This window comes from Podarcis vaucheri (genome assembly GCF_965113315.1).
Source record: "Podarcis vaucheri genome assembly, chromosome: 6".
NCBI classification, from domain to species: Eukaryota; Metazoa; Chordata; class Lepidosauria; order Squamata; family Lacertidae; genus Podarcis; species Podarcis vaucheri.
In genome coordinates, this window is record NC_138764.1 from 42,266,978 (window position 1) to 42,289,267 (window position 22,290).

The following is a 22,290-nucleotide window of genomic DNA, read 5'->3' on the forward strand; positions in this document are numbered from 1 at the left end:
CTCAGTGACACACTGGTGCAAGGGCTGTTGGATACTCCTGGAAATTATCTGTCTATTCTTGCTGCCTCATCAAGCTTGTGCTGACAAAATGGATGCATCTGGAACACCAGGCTTCTCCAGTATTCACCAAGGTTGCGTGGCTGGTGGCTTAGACTGGTCCATTTTACACTGTAGTCATTAGAGCCTGCAGTGCAGATTTTCTGTACTGACTGCTGTTAGCTCACAGAAGAGACAGGAAATGTCTCCAGCAGCTATAGCACTCCTCTGCCCTTGGGTGCCGTCTTGCTCAGCCCACCAGCCCTTGAGCTGCTAAGTTCTTGCTGTGATGATTCATGGTTATTTTTCTAAACTCAGAGAGCTATATCAGGACAGGCCCAGACTCTTTCTTCACAAGGCATGTAGATTACTTGTCCTTCCTTCTCTCCATACTTCTTCTCTCCATTTATAGCAGCTGCTGCACAAGTTCCATAGTCTATCGGTCCATAACATTTTTATTGCTATGTAATATGGTTGTTCAAACATGATAATGTGTGAAACTGAGGCCTATCCAGCATCTACATGTTGCTAGCCTTGACTTGAAGCAAGCAGTTCTTGCACCACAAGTTTTCTAAAGTGTTTCTTGTGGTTAAAGCTTAAAGGAAGTAATTGGATATTATCAACACTATATATAATACAGCACAGAAATGGATTAAAGGAGGTCACTTCTGTCTTCCAAGATTCCCACTGGTGCATTTGAGGGACACAGGAATACTGTGTGAACAAAGTCAGGGTGATTTTTATACTCCATATTCCAGTGGATTGGAAATATAAAATATGTATTGCTCATCACTACTCTTCAGCTTGGTCTCTAGTGGGCTGAAGATTCCAATCATGCCTTTCACTGAGCTGACTTTGAACCGTTGTTTTTAAAAGGCACTCTCACATAGCATTCATAATTAAATGTTCCTTAATATGATCATCAAAATAGATCAACCTATGATGTGTTTAGCATTCATTTGAAATGCATCCTTATCTTTGCTGTGCCCTGAGTGAGACACTTCTTTGCTAATTTATAGATTGCATTGACTTATTCAGAGCACCCTAAACAGCTTGAAAAGCAGCAGTTCTTAATAAATTGATACCATAGAAAGTGGCAATTAAGTGAACAGTATTTTACTTGGAGTTCTAATGTGCACATATATATCAAAATATTTAAATTTGCCTTTTAAAAAAATAAAGCCAGATGGTTATGATTTTGGCTTTCTTTCTGACTTAGATAATGGTTTCAATTTTAGCATAATTTTCTAAGAACTAAATCCAATTGTGTAATCAATAAAAAATATGCTTTGGTAAACAAGTGAGGTCAGTGATATCCATTTAATTACACTGCTTCCCCCCTACATAAGGAAAGAAGAAATATGAATAAAGTGGTGGCTCTTAAACAAATGTTGAGCGCATTCAAGATTGCAAAAAATTGTTTGTTTTTAGCTGTAATTTTTTTTTAAAAAAAGAACTCCCCTTGTTTGGCATGTGCAATTGCTTAGTATGAATGGTTTAATTTGTACCTTTCTTAGGCTTGGTTGATGGATGGGTGAGAGCTTGCTTCAGTAGCACAAAGCAGATAGCACTGAAACCACTGCTAAAATGGGGGAAAATAGTTCTGCTGGTGACTAGTGGATGTGCATTTTGCACCAGCAAATGAACAATTAGGATCTCACTTTAAACTCTCAATTGTTTGTGGCCACATTGGTTCCTGCCTTCCACCTGACATCATGTGGGGTGGGTGGGCATGGTTTGGGGAGAATTTCCTCACGGGCCAAACTGGGACCCCTTGGTGGGTCAAATTTGAGCAGCAGGCCAGAGCTTCCAGAGTTTTGAACAAGAGTTTTATGCATTTATTTGTACTGTCAATGTTAAGAAAAATAGCATGGTGGTTAATAGCATAAAAACAACATAATTTCATCCATAAAACAAATATAAAATAAAGCACACATCAGTAGGTCAAATTAATACATCAATATTACTCTGCATGAAAATATATCAGAAGGAAACTACATGTGGAATTTGGGTCAATTCATGCCTGAATTAAATAGTCTACTGCAAGGGCTTGATCTGACATATAAGTGACTATACTACTATTTGTACTACTGTACAGTTACCTTGTACAGCAACAATACTATTAGAATATCAAAAAGGGTTCCTTCCCAAGGGTTTATGACATCCTTTTTTTGAAAGCCTTCATATCATATTTGAGATTAACTTATCCTGTCCAATCAATTCCATTTTGAAAAGGAACAAGGGATGTTCTAGAACAGGCTTCTCCAATATGGTACCCTCCAGATATTTTTTGTACAATTCCCACAATTCCTGACGATTAGCCATGCTGTGTGGTAGTTGGTCCAAACCATTAACAGCTCCATGTCAAGGAAGGCCAAACAAGAAGATTACTTTTACATTATCCAGGTTATGGTCTGAAGGCACATGAAGCCACCACTTTGCTGAACCTAAGAAAGTCTAGCCCTGGTCTGTGCCTGGATTGGAGACCACCTGTATGCCACATGGATCCATGATGTAAGAAAATCAAGATATGTGTGATAAAAAGCAATAAATGAATAGAATAATATTGAAGGAAGGGATGTTTTAACTCAACCGGTAGAGGTTCTTCACATTGTGGTGTGGTGCAGTATATCTGTGGTACTATCATACTTGTCAACTGTGCTTATTTTGGACCACAGTTCAGAGAACGGCATGTTAAAACATTCCCTTCCCTTGCCAGAAGGTCCCACTACACAAACTGTTTTGTAGACTTGACACAATTTAAAAAGCCATGTGCAAAGTAGTGATGTCTGCGAGGGGATATTTTACATTGGAGCCATTTCACATGCACCCCAAATCCATATCACTTCTTGCTTGCATGCTTTGTCTGTTCCTGATAAAAACAGAAGTCTGCCACTTATTTAGTGCTGCATTCCTTAGCATAGATAATATCTTCTGTAACCATGGTTTCACCTATCTGCATTTGCAATCTATATATTTAAAATATAGACTTCACAGTTGGCAGACTAGGATAACACCATCTTTGTTTGCAAAAGAAAATTGATAAATTTAGGTCTAAAATGGGAGGCAATTGTCAGAAGGCCAGATGCTTATCACACTTAAACAAAAGTAACTCCATTAAACTCAATAAAGTTAATCTGGATTTATGCCAATATTATGCAGAGTACAGTTTGTTCCCTAAAGCAAGAACAGTTAAAGGGTAAAGCATTTCATTCTTACTCCCTTTCCTGGATATTATCGGTTCCTTTCCAGTTTACATTTCAGAAGTTTTCTTTTTAAAGATCGGTGGTAATTGGGGAGAAGGAAGGGAGAAAATGAAAATAGAAGGAACAGAGGAATGAAAAGGGAGCAAAAACTGCAAGGCAGTGTATTGGAATGAAGAAAGCAGGTTGTACTTCCTTCCTTTCCATGAAAAAGAATGATCTTGGACCCTGGAGAGCTTCTCAGGATTCTTCACTTGCTACTGTCTCTGTCTGGAGTTGCTCCTGGCTGTTTCCATCTGATAATAAAAAGTACAGTATATCTCTTCCTCCCTCTGCTTTTTCAGCAACTGTGAGCCTGAATGATGCCACAGGTTCTACTCTTGCCTTTCTTCCTGCCTATGTTTTTGGGATCATCCAGTACCATGGGAACAATGAAAGTCGTCCAATAAGTTATGTATTAGCTGTTAGGATCGTCCTACTCTCATGTAGGACCCTTGTAGAGATACATGCCCTACTGGCATGTTCTCTGCCTCCTGGTCGGTCATTCAGGAGCTTCAAAAGCTTTCTCCAGCCTGAACATCACAGCGACTAATACCAAAAGACATTAGCATGCTTAGGGATCCTTCAGAGTATTGGTGGTTCAAGTAACAAGACTCAATAGCTCAGCAATTTGGCTAATCTTCATTTATTTACATATAATACATTTGTAGCATTCTGACTTAGCTCCTTCCTTTTTCACATCAGACAGCAAAGAGAAAGAAACAAAGGACAATATGCCTACATTCTGGAACACAGTAATTAAAAACATCCTGTCTCTGTCACTTCCCACACTGTGGAATGAAAACATACACCGTCATGTGATAGGCAACAATCCCATGACTGCAAACATGGAGCAAGAATCCTAACATTAGCTATAGATACATTGCAGAATGGGAAGAGTAAGTTCTACTCCTGGTCTTGGCCCTGAAGGCCAGAGATATTTCACATTTCTTTCCGCCATCAAGGATTTGGTGCAAAGTGCCATCCCATATTAAACCATTGTTTGTGGATTTGCTGCCTTAATAGAGGGAGGTGATCACAGATCAAGTTGTCATGAGAGAGTAATGTAAGAACTTATGTGAAACCCCTTATAGCTAAGCTCTGACTCTGCTGGGGGAGGGGGGGGATAAATAATTGAACTTGTCCAAGGAAAGGAAAGTGCTCTTCACTGTGTCACTTTCTCTTCCATCAGATCAGATGCTTCAGACCCGGTAAAGGTATGTGCAAATCCAGAAAGTCCCCACCCCCAAAAGTGAACTATCTAATGCAGATGCCCATTTGCAGTCACCAGCTGTCAGTGCTTCCAGTATGGGAGCAATCCTTATTTATGTGTATTTTAAAGACTGTCACAAAAGCGTCAAAATATGCAAGGAATGCAATGAAAATGGCATTTTCTTAAAGTCGTTGGTTTATCAAGTTTCAGATGTTTCTGCTGAAGATGAGAAGGAGAACGTTGTGTGGCAACTTTCTCCCCAAATATTCCAGGGTTTCCCACTTAAAAGCAATGAAATTAGGATACTAGCTGGCTCACCTTTCCTCCATAACGCCATTTAACGCCCATTCTGTTCTGCTTGTTGCTAAATTTTCTTTACTATATCCTTCAAACATATGCCAAATATAATATGAAGGGTTTCCTTTAATCATCATAGGCTATTTGACTTCTTGCCTTTAATACAATGCTTATAGTGCTTGTGTGAAAGTGTATATAGCCCAAGAGGTTGTTTTCATACTGTGATAATAACACCAAAGAGAATTTCCAATAGATGTAGACACAAATAGCATAGAACCAGTCCTACTAAGTGCAGAGAGAGCCCATTTAGGAATGTGTACTGCATTTCTGGGTATCCTACAAATACTTGTTAGTTTCTCTAAATGTGTTTTCTCCCAATGAGTCTCTCCCATTGCTCTTACCAGGCTAATCACACAATCCATATGTATGTCAGCCTGAGAGATTGCAACTCAGACATTGTTGTACAACAGCAACACTTTATTACAGTTGTAGACCAGCATAAGGAGGGAGGGGTACAATCTTTTAAAATCATTTAAAATCTTTTTTAAAAAAAATTTAAAAAACAAAAAAAATTACTTGTACATTTATTGTAAAGCTGGGTTTTGTCATCTTTTGCTGCAAGTCCTCAGAAGATCTCAAAGGGCAGAGGTACCAACTTGTGCCCAAGATTGAGTGGGCCCAGCGGGCATTGGTGTGTGTGACATCATGCATGTTTGGGAGGAGGTCCAACATGGCATGGCTTTAATAGCCAGTGGCTGCTCCTCTCATATTCTCAGGAGGAGCCAGCCATTGAACCACCCTGCTCTTGGCTCCACACTTGGCCTCCTCCACCACCTCAACATTGAGGGGGCCTGCCCCCCTCCCAACAGGTACTGAGGGGTCGAAGATACCTCAGCCTATAGAGTTCGCACCAGTGCTCAAGGTCATGATCATATGGAATGATTGCAAACAAAGAAGGATGATCCTTGCCTTTTGCTATAAAAAAATGATATATTCAGGAAGAGTTGTTGTCAGTGGAAGGGATAAGTCAGAGAGGGAGGCAGGGAAGTCATCTCTGATGATTCCAGAACTTCAATATGTGTTTTCAAACTTCAGGTCCTGTTGAGCTCCTGGCAGGTAATTGTGCTTCTAAGTTTGCTAAGTAGCTTTATTTCAATTTCTAGAGTAGGCTAGGCAAGTTAGCCTGCCTGCCTGGGTAGTGAGATGGGATCTATCCCACACTCACAAATATAAGATGCCCTTTTCTACCTTCCCTGCTTTCTACCCTTTGCATTGAAAGGGGATGGAACAACGGATATATTTATGGAGGAAAAGGCTCTCAATGGTTACTGGCTGTGATGACTATCCTTTGCCTCCATGGCCAGAGGCAGTAATACTTCTGAAAACCTGTTGCCTGAAACCACAGGAGGAAGGAGTGCTCTTGTACTCTGGTCCTGCTAGATAGGTCGTTGACTTCATTCAGCAAGCTCTTCTAATGTTATTATGTCATTTTGTGACTAATTGCAAGGGCTGATTCAGTCTCGCGTGAGTTTGTATTGTATTTTAAGATTTTTTTCCTCAGCATCTTGAACCCTCTACCCAATTCAAATGCTAGGATCCCTTTTTAGTACACTTCCAGGATGAACAGAAACTATACATTCCACATATATTTTAGGAGCTTGGTAGCTTATTTAGCCAGTTCTAAACAGTTCTCTGTCATCATATAACAAAATATGAAGAAATCTAAGTATCTAGGAAAGTTTTAACATCTAGTAGTAGGTGTGTGTGTCTGTGTGTGTGTGTGTGTGTGTGTGTGTGTGTGATGTATACTCTTGTGGTTATATCAGAATGAAATTCCCAGCTTCTGAAATGGATGGAAAGAGAGCTGCAGACACTGCAGAGCTCAGGCAGGCAAACCAGGGAAAAATCCCTCCCAGTTCGAACCACATGGGATAAGATATGAGAATATTGTGTAAGATAGGCAAGCAATTATTTTCTAGTGCAGGTAAAAAGAATTTCATCCCATCAGATTATATGAAACAAGCAGAAATTGCCATGTGCTTGTAACAGCTTAGCTAAGCTTGTTAAAGAGAAAGATAGTGCCTTTAGCAAAATCTTAAGTGAATATGGCTGAAAACTGAACAGCTGCAGAACTTACCCAAGACAATGATGGATAGCGGCTGCCTACCTTGGGTACTATCGCAACCCATGCTCAAGCTAAACTAATGTATAAAATCTGTTACTTTAATGGACTGATTTAAAATGGACACCCCAAAATACAATTATGTACAACAGTATATTGGCAATGTCACTCATTCGTCCTATATATTAAAAACTGAGCATTTGCAGTTGGCATACAGAAATAAAACAAACTCACTAATGTGGAGAAGCATTGAAATTGATTCATTTTTCATAAAACTAAAAGACGAAATGCTAACAACTGAAGCTGAAGAGGATAAGAGCTCTGCTGGAGCAGACCAAAGGTTTATCTGGTTCAATATCCTGGTTTTACGGTGTAGAATCAGATACCTCCAGGAAGCCCTCAAGCAGGGCATAAAGGTAATACCTCTCTTTACACACTCTGCCTGCTTCCCCCAAAACTGGCATTGAGTGGCATATAATTTCAGAATATGGGGGTTCTGTTTAGCTAACCTGGCTATTAGCTGTTCATCCACCTGTGCCCCATTAATTTGACCAATCCCCCCTTTAAGCAAGTGGCAGTGTGCCCCATACATTATGTATTGCCACATATACACATCAACCTAGATTTGTGTAAGGTATGGCCATTTTATTTTCAGATCCTTTCCTAATTATTCCTAGTTTGGAATTTACCCATTTATGTTGCTACATTACTAAGCTATCGACTACCCAAAGTTTCTTTTTGTGTTTTGTTGTTGTCTTAGTCGTGTCCGACTCTTCGTGACTCCATGGACCAGAGCACGCCAGGCACTCTTGTCTTCCACTGCCTCCCACAGTTTGGTCAAACTCATGCTGGTAGCTTCGAGAACACTGTCCAGCCATCTCGTCCTCTGTCATCCCCTTCTCCTTGTGCCCTCAGTCTTTCCCAGCATCAGGGTCTTTTCCGAGGAGTCTTGTCTTCTCACAAGGTGGCCAGAGTATTGGAACCTCAGCTTCAGGATCTGTCCTTCCAGTGAGCACTCAGGGCTGATTTCCTTAAGAATGGATAGGCTTGATCTTCTTGCAGTCCATGGGACTCTCAAGAGTCTCCTTCAGCACCATAATTCAGAAGCATTCAGTTCTCACCAGTGTGTATGTAATGTTAGATTATTATTTTTACCCCACGTTGGTTGAAAATCTCAAAACATCCCCAAAAATTGATGAGGGAGGACTTGCTGCTACAGAAACCATATTGATTCTTTTTCAGCAAGTCTTGTTCTTCTCCAAGCTTTATCATTCTGGCTTTAATAACACTTTCCATCAGTTTACTCAAGGGTTGCATTTTCCTTCACCCCTCCCCCCCCCCAGGTCTTTTTTCTTTCTTTCAAAATTGGTGGCACATTAGTTATATAATATCCAAACAGCAGTCATGTCATGAGTTCGAATATACCCTATCCAGCATTTTTTATTTGTTTAAAACATTTATTGATTCAAAATAATAGTACGGCGCATGACTACCCTGTTTCAGTTACTTATCTTAAAACAATGAAATATTTTTAAATCAAAGTCAATCAGTTGATGAATCACTGGATTAAAACTATTTCATTCAGCCACATTTTGCATATAGTATATTGAATTTAAAAAATAGTGGGAGTCACAAACAGGAATTATTATCAAAACCTTCATGAAGGTATAATAAATTTTATTTGCAAATTCAAAAAAAACAAAACACCTGGTCAAGTTTCCATATTCACACTTTAATCATATTAACCACTAACATTTATAAAATGTCATTTCCCACAACCACATGAAACCCTCAATTAAGTTCTTGCTCTAGATAACTGACATTCATATCTAACTTTCATTCCATTGTAGCATCTCTGCAATTTTGTATTGTTCTGGCATAGCAGTTACTATTTGCCCCCTGAAGCACTTCTGTGTTCAAGCATCCAGATGAAGCTGTTCATCCCATGTTCATTCTGCCTCTGGAATGTGGATTTCATATGTTTCAAACAATTGCTAGTTACATGATTATGAATCCCTTTAATAGATAGATAGGGGTGCTTAAAATAGCAAGGATAAGCCATATATACAAGACTAGATTATTCAACAATGGAGAGCATGCACTAACAAAGCCAAACCCAGAAACTGGGACCTGTGTATATTGTTGTCAATGCGAATAATACAAAATTATTTTAACAGATGGTGTCTTTCTGATTCCTCACGGGGTTTTTTTTTGGGGGGGGGAGCAAAATGCACAGTAATTTATTTCCTTGGTTTCAGTTTACTTGTAGAGTAGATTTTGGCAGGAAACCCACAGTATAAACTATTTCCTATTGAAGCCTATGATAACCAACTTAAAAAAATAAAAGAGAGCACTGGATTGCACCCATTCACTACAAAGTGAACAGCCTGTAAATTCCGTTTACTAAACCTTAGCTGTGTTGTCTGCCCTACTTAGCATCAAAACAAAACTATCATTTTGTGAATAACTGGATTTGAAACCAATTTGGAAGTGGCTGTGAATGCTAACAATCCCCGCTTCACATGCAGGAAACAAATTGTTTGCATGGACAAGGAATCAAGAGGCAAACACCAGCAAGCACCAGGAGTGAATTGACCAAAAGGGTATTTAAACATGACATACACAGCTAGCCCGTATCTCCAGTGCAGAAGAGAATTCAGTGTCCTGAAGTCAAGTACTCAAGTGAGTCAATAACCCTGAACCAGAGGCAGAACTAGCTGCTCTGGCACCTGGAGCGGCGCACATGCTGTGCACTCAGGGGCAGGGCCGTGGGGGCCAGGCAAGCATCCCAGGGGAGTGGGGCAAGCGTCCAAGGGATGTGCCGCAGCGAGCGTTCTGGGGGAGAGCCGCCCATGGGTGTGGAGCGAACTGCCCAGGGGGGATGGAGCCAGCTGCCCATGGCGGACTGTTTCCTGGGTAGCGGGGGGGGGGGAGAGCCGTGCCGCTTTGCCAGCAGCCTTCCTCCCTTCCCTGTTCCTTTTGACAGCTTGGGGGAGGCTTCCTCCCCCCGGAAGTAGTCCGGGAGTGAGGGGCAATGGCACACCACCTCCCTGCGACTCCCAAGCCTCCCCTGAGCTGTCAAAATGAAGGGGGAAGGGGGGAAGGTAGATGGCAAGGCAGTGTGGCTCCGCCCCTTCCCCCGACAGCTCGGGGTAGGCTTGGGAGTCACGGATGGGCGGCACACCGAATGTCACTCCCCTCAGTGATGACACGTGGAGCGGGCCACCCATACTGCCCCCCTTCCTCCACCCCTGCCCTGAACATACCTTCTCCTGTTCTTCCCTTCTACTACCACCTGATGTGAATTTCTCCTTTATCATGCTCAAAACTCAACTGCTACCCTGGAAGCATCTCTCCATCCATCATTTTTGCTACATATCCTTCTGTTTTTTATTAACAACACTCACTGCAATGAGGAACAGCCAGTTTCTTGGGAGAGCAAAGAAAATGCTCACTACCATCCAAATGTGAGGTCATCAGCACATGAGTCACAGGTGACAAGCTATTGTTGCCCAAGAAGTGACTGACACACCAGCCAAAGTTGCTGGTAGGCACTCTTTGCCATGGAGGCCACCTGGGCAACAAGAGCATCCTTAAACTGCATACCTCCCCTTTCGTGCAGGAGGTGTGCCCTTTTCACATTCCCAGTATTTGAAACAGGCTTCCCAAGGTAAATCTGTTTGTGAATCCTAACCTGGTTTTTTATTCTGGCCAAGATTTGCATAGTGGTTTTGTTGTTGCTGGAAATTATATTATGGGATTTCTGAATTGTTCATCACTTTGAACTTGAAAATGGTGAAGTTGTATCCTTTTTAAAGTATGGAGTAAATGCTAGCAGCTAATTTGATAGCAGTCATTCTCACTGGCTTGCATGCATACTGCATACATAATGATGCTCCTGCAATAAATGGGTAGCTTTCCCACCTCTTAACTCATCTGAGAGTGCATTTAAATGATCAAAATTCTACTAGGCTTGCTTCCCTTAGTCCTATTTGGGACTTTAAAGACATTCACATGGATAACCTTACTCAGCACAATTTGGGGATTCCCCTACCCTTGGCTCTCTGAAATGACTGCTCTTTTTTGTCTTCTTGTGGATGGCTGTTTGTGCTGGTGTGCCTCCATGGCACTACAAAGGTTTAATCTGCTGTGCCATGTATCATGCTGTAAGGAGTCATTGCTTAGCCTCCCCATTCCTTCCTATTTTGTTTTAAGTGCGAGGATTTGATCTATAGATCCCATGACTTGCAGTTTCTCTCTGTTTGTCTGTATGGTTAAAGCTGTGTACTGACCAGAAAAATGACAACTAACCAATGAATTTCCATCCATGGTAGTACAGTTAGAAGACAACAGAGGACTTCTGGTGAACATACGTGATGAGCCATGCAAAGCTAAGCCATATACATTGATTGTGTAAATTCGCCCTAATTCATTGACTTGAGAATGGCAGCATGACCCATCTTGTAGACTAGTAGCAGTCACTTGAAGTCCTTGAAGAAAGCTGGTGTCTCTTAGGGATGCTTCACAAATTACCAGTCCAAAGGCTGATAATGAAGGCTGTAGACTTCATAGACTGGTGTTTATGGCAATAGAATTGGCTCTGTCAGACATTTTAGTTGGGTGGGTGGGTGAGCTGCTTCTCTTGAACAACCATGAAAGAAAACTAGTTCCTGATCAAGGCTGCAAAGTCATAGAAAATAACTCTGTGAATCCATTTGAGATGGACTTGAATGACCCTTTGCATTCTTTGGATAGGTTTCTTCTATGAATGGAAAAGTTCTTCAGTTTAGGTTGTACAAATTTTAGCCTACATCCCTTTGACAACATTGGGGGCCATTTTAAAGTGCACACCCCTCTGCCTTTCACTCCATAGCTTGGCATGTGTTATTCTTTATATATGATGACACCCACTTTCTTGAAATCTCCAGGAAATTGTAGCAAACTTTTTTTCCCTTTTCTTTTTGCTATGCAGGTAGAAGGTTTTAAAAAAGAACTGCCTTGGAAAAAGCAAATAAGCATGTCATTTCCTAAATTTGTCGCTATTTCGTTTCATTTTCCCTTCCCCATTGTCTTCTCCCTCTATGACTGGTTGCTGAGAAGTTCACTTTGAAGGATAGATGGCTCACCAAGCTTTCTTTCCCTGTCATTTGCCAAATGTTTGTAGATGCTGAAAAGCCCAGCATTGCCAGATTCTAAAGTGATGAAACCATCTTTCAGTTCTATTTGAAATCACTGCTTAAATCCAAAGTTTTAAAAGTTCACGAATAATCAGGGGCAGGGGTTGCGTCATGGTTTTACCTTCAAAATACTTGTTAATGCTCAGATATATAGAGAAGGATACCTATGTTTTGATAATTTCTGAAGCATACTCATTTCTGTATTTGAAATGTTAAGTGGCTTACATTGACCATGCTAAGCTCTGCCAGATGGTGGAGTTACAGCACATCTGTTTCTATGGCACATGACGGATTGATGACAGCAGCACTATATTCAACTGTCTTTGACTTTTTCATCCAGGTACATTAGGTTCCTAATTTTTGCAGCTGAATTTAGCATAATCATCTGGTGTGAAATTAGCACCTTCAGGATAAACATCACCCTTCAAACCCTTATTTTTGTCCTTTGGTCTCAGTTTGTCCCCTGTCCTTTTTTTCCTTCTTTCTTTTTCCTTTTTTTGACAGCTAACAATACTATGGGGCAGCTTTTGAAAGCTGTAATACACAACAGTGATAGCCAATGTGGTGCCATCTTGATCATGAGTCCCAGCCAGCATGTCCAATGGCAAGGGATAATGGGAGTTGCAGTCTAGCAACATCTGGTAGGTACCATCTTGGGAACCTCTGGTATAAAGAATATTTAGAGGAGATTATACAACTACACCAAAATGGGCAAACTCTGCCTTGGTCAGATTCCAAAACACATTAGACTGACAGAGGCCAGGAACTAGCACACTTATCCCCGCTGCTTTCCTCACATATTTATGCTTCCCAAAATCTGCAATGCTTGAGTAAGGACTACTGTGACAAGATGGCCTCAGGAGTGTGGCAGTGGTGCCACAGCACTGCCCTTCCAACAGTGGCATTGCTCCCATTCATCAGGATGGTGAGGGGGCAAGGTCAGGCTGAGTAGGCAAATCAGTGGAGCCAGTCTAGGGCTCCTGGAAGTTTGTCCATGCTGCCCAAACCCCACTGCTGCCTTGCCTTCCTACAGTGTCCAGGAAGTAGCAGTGATGACACCACTGGGAGAGCAGTGGAGCAGCCTCACACTGGCCACTCCTAAATGGCTTGAAAGTAGGCTCCACATAGTATTCTTAGACTGAAACATATAAAACTCTCTCTCTATATATATATATATTTCCTGAATAACAAAAAGTTTCTTCCCTTAAGCTTGCTCCCATGCGGTTTTGCTCACCACTTCACAGGTAAACCAATCCCCTCAGATAACAATTCATTTTGGCAACAGAAGAGAATTATTTCTGTTCTTCCCTCCACCCTCATGGTGGCCTAGTTTACTGTTCAGCAGGAATGAAGGTTGGTTCTTCCTCTCTCTTTTCTTCCTTCTCCCCTTGAGGGCCATCCATGTCTTGATTGGTTGCCAATAAATTATCTTCCCCATGTTCCATGTAAACTGATTATCTAAAGCAATATTGTATGTGTAATCTTCAGGTACAACACAGGAGGGATGGCTATCAGGTTGTTGTTTTTCCATTTTAATGTTTAAAAAATCCCAATGTTTAGTTGTGTTTCAAACTTATTTGATTGGAGAAGGTCCCTCACTAGTTTCAGACGTTAACTGTTGGGCAATAATATAGCTAAGAAATATGCTCAGCTCTTAGTGTTGCCTGCTCAGTAAGGGATTAACTGCTACAAGACAGAAATAGAGTACCTACTTTTTTTCATGTAAAGTAAAAAGGTCATGAGAATCTACTCATGTACCAAAGAAGATCTGTAGTCTGTTTGAGTTGCCCTTCCATAAATGGAAGAGACTCCAATCCAGCAAAAGCTTCCATTGGCAGTAGAATTGGGCATAGTGTGATTTTTGCCAATTCTGCCTTCCTCCTGCAGCCTCCAGTGCTATTTTCCACCCTTGCAGAGCATCCCCTAGCTGTCCAGAGCAGGTTTTTGTGTGGTAGAGGTGGCTGAAAGCTGAGGGAATAAGTGAAACCATTTTGTACCCCTTCTTTCAGTAGGAGCATCCCATGGGAACTTAAGATCCAAGCTTACATCTTTACACTGGAAAATAGCTTTCTACCCATCAAAATACTATTAAGTGGAAATAGACAAATTTCTAATCAATTACTAATTTCTGTTAAATCAGAGTGTGGTAAGGCCTCATATATTTTTCTGATACTGAGGAATGTTCCTTGCTACTGTTAGTGTCTGTGTGAAATCATTATTGTGTGCTCCGCACAATCAGGACCAACAGGATTTAGCTATCTCTTTGATTTTGTGCTAGGCCACATCCCATAGAACCAATTTTTGTGATTACCACCACCAACTCTCTCTCAAAGTTCAAACTGTGCCAACAGGTCTAGATGTCCCCTGGGCTAGAGGAAGGCTAAATGAAAGAAATTAGGGGCAGGTTAAATCAAAATATGTTGGATGATATTCATTTCAATTTTATTCAGAGTAGTCCTGCTGAAGTTAATGAAAATGCCTAAATCATGGTCATTGATTTCAACAAGTCTACTCTGGGTAAAACATAGTTGAATACCACCTGTTAAGTCTATTAAAAAAAACAACAACTTCGAAATGCATGTGTGCATACATGTGGGGTGGGTGGGGGTGTACAATGTTGGTATAAACATTGTAACATGGTGTAAAATGTTAAATAGCAGTCAGGTTACTTAATGAAGAGTCAAGTCATGGAACTGGACTAGGGTACAAACTGTGGAAATGAGCATGAGACAAAAGTGAAATGAAGTTGTTTTTGCCAGGTGGTTACGGGACGCATAACACATTCAGGCATGAATAATTAAACAAATATTCAAAATGGCATATTTAGAGAGGATTTACAACTTTTCTGCATTCATCAAAACCAATTAAAAGTTACAATCGCACACATTGCTTTTTTTTGTGGACATGGAAAAAAAAATCTAGAATACTTCTAAAATGCAATTCAATTTCACTTCATGTATTGTGTTCATTAATTCATTTATGAAGCCTGTGCAGTTAATTCACTTTATCCTTTAAAGACTTATAACTTTAAAATTTTAATTACATTTCACTTCATATACCACATTCATTAACTTATTCATTTAAAAAGCATTTGTAATTTATTGACTTTATGATTTGTACAGTTACCAAAGGAAAAGTTAGTCTAATTTGTCTTCCTGGAATAACAGCCACAGTCGCCACAGAGAATGAAAGCTTATTTTTTTTAAAAAAAAAATCTCCATGACCCCCTTTCTATTTATCTCAACAATTTAACTGCCTTATCACAATCCACCACTGCTGTAGTCCTCATCAACTCCACAAAGGTATCTTTCTTCACAAGATAATGCCATTGACCCCTGTAAATGTTCTTGATACCACCATCTGAAATCCATTGCTTAAAGCCATGCAGAGTTGTGCCACAGGAGAAGACTGTTGTTTCCAAGAGGAAGAATTCAATGGATTATTTTAAATGTCTCTTATTCCCTAGAGTTTTAGAATTTTGGCTATGTACCATTCTGTTAAGTGGTGAGATACTGTATCAATTCCAAAGCATTCTGCATTTGGCGTCCATCCTAGATTTATCACCCATCATTATTAATGCATTCTGTATTTTATAAAACAATTGTATCATGGAATGGAAACTGCCAATGTTTAAAACAATTACCATTCAAATTATAGCTACATGAGATTTTAGCATATGGTAAACGCTGTTAACTGCCACCCAAATAACCTTGCTAAGCTGAATTTTCACATAACCAGAACTTTGAATGTTTACAAAAGAACGAATAGTAAGTGAAAAATATATTAAAAGTTTGTATTTTGTAAATGGACTGGCTACAATCCAGCAAGTAAGGATAGCTGGGGATTTTCCATGGTTTCCTGTGGAGTAGCTTGCACGCATGAGCCTACAGCTGCAGGCACCATTCTCTAGATTGCAGTCATAGCTATAAGTGATCCAAAATGTGTGATTCTGTTTCAAAGGAATGCTTGAGCTTTAGAAGACCCTAAAGTTCCTGCAATGATCATCAAACATAGATGAGGCACATAAAACAGGCCTTTGACAAGCCCCAAGCCATTTCATACATGCTAACATCAAATACTCATGGCAGAAGTATTGCTTCACAAGCGAAACAATGGGAACTAGTTGTCATTGTATGCCTGCTGAAACAAAGACCAGAGGTTATTATTTTGTCCATTGTAAAGAATCAGGTATTGAGATCAAGGATACTGGTGGGAAGAGAGCCACGGTGGCAGTCTGAGGCATTATAGGTTTGTAAGCACACAAAGAAGCAGCACCTATAGCTGCAGGTTGGGGGAGCGCTCATGTGTGTCCACAGGGGTGGGTGGGTACACTTGGGTGAACACGTTGCTGCAGGGTCATAGTGTACATGCTCAGCCCTCGTACACCAAGGTCCACTTAGCAAGGGCATCCAATCCTAGGCAAGGAAGCCACTGAGTGCTGTGGCTGACATGCCTGGTCAGGGACGCGGACTTATAAAAAATATTGGGGGGGGGGGCCGGGAAAGCTCATGAATAATAAATAAGCTCATGAATATGCAGATAAAGTGGCGCCGCCTCCTCGTGAGCGAATAGGGGAGAGCTCCGAAGGAAATTGGGTGGAGCTTTACTCCAGTCAAGCTGGCAAAAATTTACCATTTGCCCGATAATAAATGTTGGAAATGTAGAGAGACTGAAGGTACCTTCTATCACCTCTGGTGGACGTGCCCGAAGATTAAGGCTTTCTGGGAAATGATCTATAATGAAATGAAAAAGGTACTTAAATGTACTTTTCCTAAAAAGCCAGAGGCCTTTCTCTTGGGCATTGTCGGCCAATTGGTGTCAAAAGGGGATAGAACTTTTTTCATGTATGCCACAACAGCAGCAAGAATACTTATCGCGAAGTATTGGAAGACACAAGATCTACCCACTCTGGAAGAATGGCAGATGAAAGTGATGGACTATATGACATTGGCTGAGATGACAGGCAGAATCCGCGACCAACGAAAGGAGACGGTGGAAGAAGAATGGAGAAAATTTAAAAGCTACCTTAAGGACTATTATAAACTTAATGAATGTTAAAGTGTTGTGGTTTTCAGAGACAAAGGGATACAGTGATATAAGGTCAGAATATAGAGAAGACTAAGATGACAGAGGTTGGAAGTAACAATTGGGAGTTGCTAAAAATTATGGACATTGGGATGCAGAAAGGGAGGGGGAGGGGAAGTCCAAGAAAAGAGGTTTATGAAAATATGGTATGAAACTATATGTGTATGTTTGTCTTTTTAAGTGTTTGTTTGTTATTTAAAAACTTTGTAAAACCAATAAAAATTTTATAAAAAAAAAAGGAAATTGGGTGGAGCTTTTGCTCGGGAGGGAGGGCAGGAGGCATGCAGCCCGACCCTGTGCATTTTGGGCTGGGGGAGGGGCGGCGATGGCGCTTTGCTGGAGGGGCGCCCGAGATTATTGGGGGGCAGAGCCCCCCCAAACGAATTTTTGAGGGGGCTCGGGCCCCCTCAAGCCCCATGGAGTCAGCGCCTATGTGCCTGGTAGATGATAAGTGGGATGAAAATAAATTGACCTGCCCTTACTTATGAATTGGCTCTTGATTTGCTGATCTAATTTTGTTATATTTCCATGTGTATATATAACAATTCCACCAATATGCTGGCTCTCCAGTCTTCTTCAGGGTGTAGGGGCAAAGGCTACTGTTGGGAGGAGCACCACACTGACGATCGTTTACTGGCTGTCCTGTGGGGGTGTTACCTATAATAAGAGTGCTAATTATTCTGGTGCCTCAGAGATCGCAAGGAGCCAATAGTGTAGCCCCATAGAACTGCTAGCTCTTCCTTGAGTCTTCAGGCTAAACAACTCAGCTGCAGGTTGAGTTGCTCATAGACTGCCTTTCCTTGCTTGGCTCCCTGATGAATTGCCTGTCAGCTTCAAGACCACCAGCCCTGACACCCCTGAGTATTCCGATGGTGACAACTCTAGAATAATTCTGGAAAGAAATATTTTTCCTGCACATATGCTATTTCAGCAGCTTCCTAGATCGGCATATCCTCCATTAATCTTATCCTGCAAGCTGAACAAACTAGGCTGGAAAGAGAGAAAGATAGACAGATGCGCTTCCCATGAACACTTTTCGCAGCATCAGAATGTAGTTGGCAATTTTGCAGTGATTGCTTTGAAAGGTGGAAAGTGTTTGTCTGTTCAGCATGCACTGCCCTCACTGACAATCGGATTTGGTTTTCCTCCATCAAATGTGGCATTGTGACATCACCCCATTCACTACATGGTCCCTGATTAGTTAGAATTGCTCATATGACTAATCAAGGAAGAATTTTCAGGATTAGAATCATAGTATCTTAGAATTGTAGAGCTGGAAGGGACCCCAAGGCTCTTCTAGTACAACCCCAAGCAATGCATAAATCCCAACTAGAACATACATGACAGCTGGCCATCCAACCTCTGCTGAAAAACCTCTAAGGAAGGAGAGTCCACCAATCAGCAGAAAGGGGAAACAATGATAGTAGAATAGTTAAAAATGTAATTTAGATTCTCCCCCCTTTTTATGTAAAAGACAAAACTCAGACCAAAGATTGTGTTTGTTCTGCAGTTTTAAGAGGCGGTGGTAGAACAACCAGAGAAAGAGCCATCATAAAAGCATGTGTGTCATTCTGATTTTTTAACAACAAAAACAACCTTTACAGTAAAATAGCAGCTTAATGTAAAGTCATTTAAATGCAATGTCTCTCGTTTTTGAAGGGGAAAAAACCCTCTTGTTTTATTTTCTGATGGTGCTGGGTGGTTGTTTTTGGTTTGTGTCATGTAATAGACCAAAATAGAAAGGACTGAAGTGCTAGAAGCCCAAGGACAGGATATAATACAATTGCTGGCATCAGTTTGATCATTACTAACTGGAAATTAAAATTAGAAACTTTATCCAGGAAGAAAGGGAGACAATAATCACAAATAATGATAACACATATTGCCATATTTCTGCAGTAACATTTGGTCCTTGTACTCCTGAGATGTCCTGGTCCTGCAAAAACTCCCAAATGAAGCATGTGTTTATGTTGGCCAGCATTGGTAGATCATATACTTTATAATAGCCATTCTTTTTCTTTCTAAAATAGCACTTTTTTATATTGTTTTACAGTCTGTCTTACCTCGAGTGTTCACCTCCTCCTCCTATGCAAATTTATGCCCAATTGGGCACATGTCCAGCTCTACAAACCCATGATTCTATTATTCTATGTGTTCCATAATTGTGATCTCCCTACTGCTATATGGTGCCAATTTCCTTAGGAAGCGGGAACCCGGAAAAGATAGTGGCCCACCAGAACTGTAGAAGTGGACTATTTCTGATTCTCTATATAGAGCCTTTCTAGTGCCATGTTTACTCAGAAACCATTCTTTGATACTGTATAACCTAGGTTATAACTGCTACAAGGCAAAAGGTTGCTGTTTTTGGAAATGCAACAAATAGTTTGTGCCATCTTCTTTTAATTCCAGTATTCCATGATCAATTAAATGAATTACAAAATGCAATCTAAGTATAACAGTAAAAATGTTCCATATTGCAGGTTATTTGGTTTATTTGGCTTGGACAACTGTTTTACTGCAATACTTATGCTGAAAGAGCCCTTTCTCCCTCTCCCCATATTTATGCAAAGCTCACTTAGTCTTGTCTGCATTGTGTAGCTTCAGGCTTGTTTACTATGCCTATTATTATTTTCTTTTCCTTTATACCACTGAGAATATCTCTTTCACTTGGGGAATAGTTTGCTGGGACATGTATTTATGTTTTTAAAGGAATTGAGAAGCTATCCATCTCACATCCTGCATTTAAAAGAAAGACATTAAAAAGGTGTACCTTTCTTTTTATGATTGGTAGATAAAAACAAACCTTATTTTATTTGCTTTTACTAATAATGCTATCACTTTGTTATATATCACATGTAGGGAAATAGTCACTACAAGAAAATCCTTGCCTCAGCCTCATTTACAGAACATGAGACATGGTTATAATAAGAAATAAATGAAGAATAATGGACTAAACATTTGACTTCATGCTGAGATATTTGTTCTAAAGTGTAAACTCACTCTTGTTAGATATATCAGGGTAAAGCACAGCCTTTTCTTGACATTAGGACACCCATTAAAAGAAAGGGTGATTGACAGAAACTGATTTTAAAAGCTTCCTGATTATCCCATCTTGCCAGAGTGAGGTTAGGGCAGATTGATTTGGCTGACGTAGCAGCACGCCATCATCACGTAACTTTCATGATCCCTGATTGGCTAGGTTTATCTCAGGGAGAAGCCTAAGTTTTTTGGAGGGCATGATGGATCTTAAATCAGAAAGGAAACAGATCAAGTGACAAAGGTGTGAGCAAAGGGTGTTATGAAAGTCTCCTCCATAACTTATCCTTTGCCTTCGCCACATGTTTTTTTGATCAAAAGTAGGTGTGGCCCTAATTTCCATAGAAATAATGATGCTGTATTAGTGTATAAAAACATAGGCCAGGATCCCAAGAACTGTGAGATGTGTTCTGTACTCATCAAGGGAGCTTTAGACTTGTTTTTCCCTCAACTAGCACTGCCACTTGCAGGAATTGCAAGGTGCTATTCCGACCGTCTTAGGGACTCCACTCTGGATTTGCATAGGCTTTACTCCTTAGCCTTTTCTTCTTCAAAAGATACCCTGCAAGGCAGAGTTTCCCTTCTCCTAGAGGAGCTACCTTCCCAGATTTATGAGCCCCATCTGCTCCTCACTTCCCTCTGCACCACATGCAGAAATTGAAATAAGCTGGGCACTATTTGTATATAGCAGGCTTTTTTGCTGTTGCTGTGGAGGACTAGAACCAATGGAGAAAACTGAATTTTAATTGAATTTATATTACATGCCACCTTGTTAATACTGCAGGTGAACCATTAATTTCCATAGGACATAAAAGCACAATATAAAATAGTCAATACATTTAAACAATATTGTTTGAAACAAGCAAAATTCCCTATCTCTCTTGCTGTGTGAGAATGCACGCATGATTTAAGTGCTTTAATACTTCCTGTGTTTTTGTGTGTCTATATACATGTATTTTAATGTATGCTTTTAATGGGGTTTTTAAATGCACAAAAACTGTAGGTATGTTTATTTTTCATATTTTGGGGGTCCACTGTTACTTCAGATGTCACTGCAGATAAGCCACCTTGAAGATTGAGAATAGAAGGTGGGATATGAATATTTTAAATAAAATAAATAACTGTCCCCTTATAATCAAGTAGCACTAGGAAAAATGATGTAATGGTTCTTACTCAAGAACATTTCATTTTAAAATATTGAGTAGATGTACCGTAATTCCATGTACAGATGGAGCAAGGCTTTTGCTTTATGGTAAATTAGGAACGGGTCATAAACAATGTATGAAATCTGAGAGGCTAGCTAGAGGACAGAGAGGAATGATTGTGAGTATTTAATTATGGGGCCACTCTGTGATATATAGAGCTGTCCTTAGCTGCTCAGGAAAGAACCTGCCCAGCATCACTTCCTTCCTACAGCAAGTATTGGTTTAACTAAAAATAAAATACTAAAGCTTCAGAGTAGAGGATATTGGGAAGGAAAATAGCCCAGTGGTATAGCATCTGCTTGCATGCTAAAGATCCAATCTTCAGCCTCTAGTATCTCCAAATATGACTCAGAGAGAACCCAGATTGAAACCCTGGAGATCTGTTGCCAGTCAGTGTAGACCAGGGGTAGTCAACCTTTTTATACCTACCGCCCACTAATGCATCTTTCTTGATGGTAAAATTTCCTTACCGCCCACCAGTGCTCAATGGAAGGAGGATTCAGCTTGTGCCATAGAACCTCCTACCACCCACCTAGAATATTGAAATGCCCACAAGTGGGTGGTAGGGACCAAATTGACAACCCCTGGTGTAGACAATACTGACCTAGATGGGCCACTTGTCTGACTCAGTATAAGAGAGTTTCCTAAGTTCCTAGTACAGGAGCACATTAGTCAGGGTCCACCCAAGACATTTGGTTAGCTAAGGTAAATGGCCAGCTGGGCCCCTGATTCCATGGATAGACTGTCTTACTTCAGCACTAGCATTTGGACAGCACCCTCCACTGCAACAGAGAGCCGCAAGCTAGCATACAGAAGAAGCAGAACAGGAGGTGTGGCACATACTCTTTCCTCTGAGAGGGGGGAATGTCTGGGGCAG

General features: G+C 40.6%; 1 protein-coding gene and 1 long non-coding RNA gene across 4 annotated transcripts in view; one reads left to right on the forward strand and one right to left on the reverse strand.

The window, feature by feature from the left end:
* NEGR1 (neuronal growth regulator 1) overlaps positions 1 to 22,290 on the forward strand; it is a 474,712-nt gene that overhangs the window by 121,439 nt on the left and 330,983 nt on the right. The window lies entirely within an intron of this gene.
* LOC309534676 lies at positions 8,622 to 10,307 on the reverse strand. Its single transcript, XR_014220830.1, has 2 exons — positions 10,177 to 10,307; positions 8,622 to 8,870 (listed from the first exon to the last, which is right to left on the reverse strand). It is a non-coding gene; the product is annotated as an uncharacterized lncRNA (long non-coding RNA).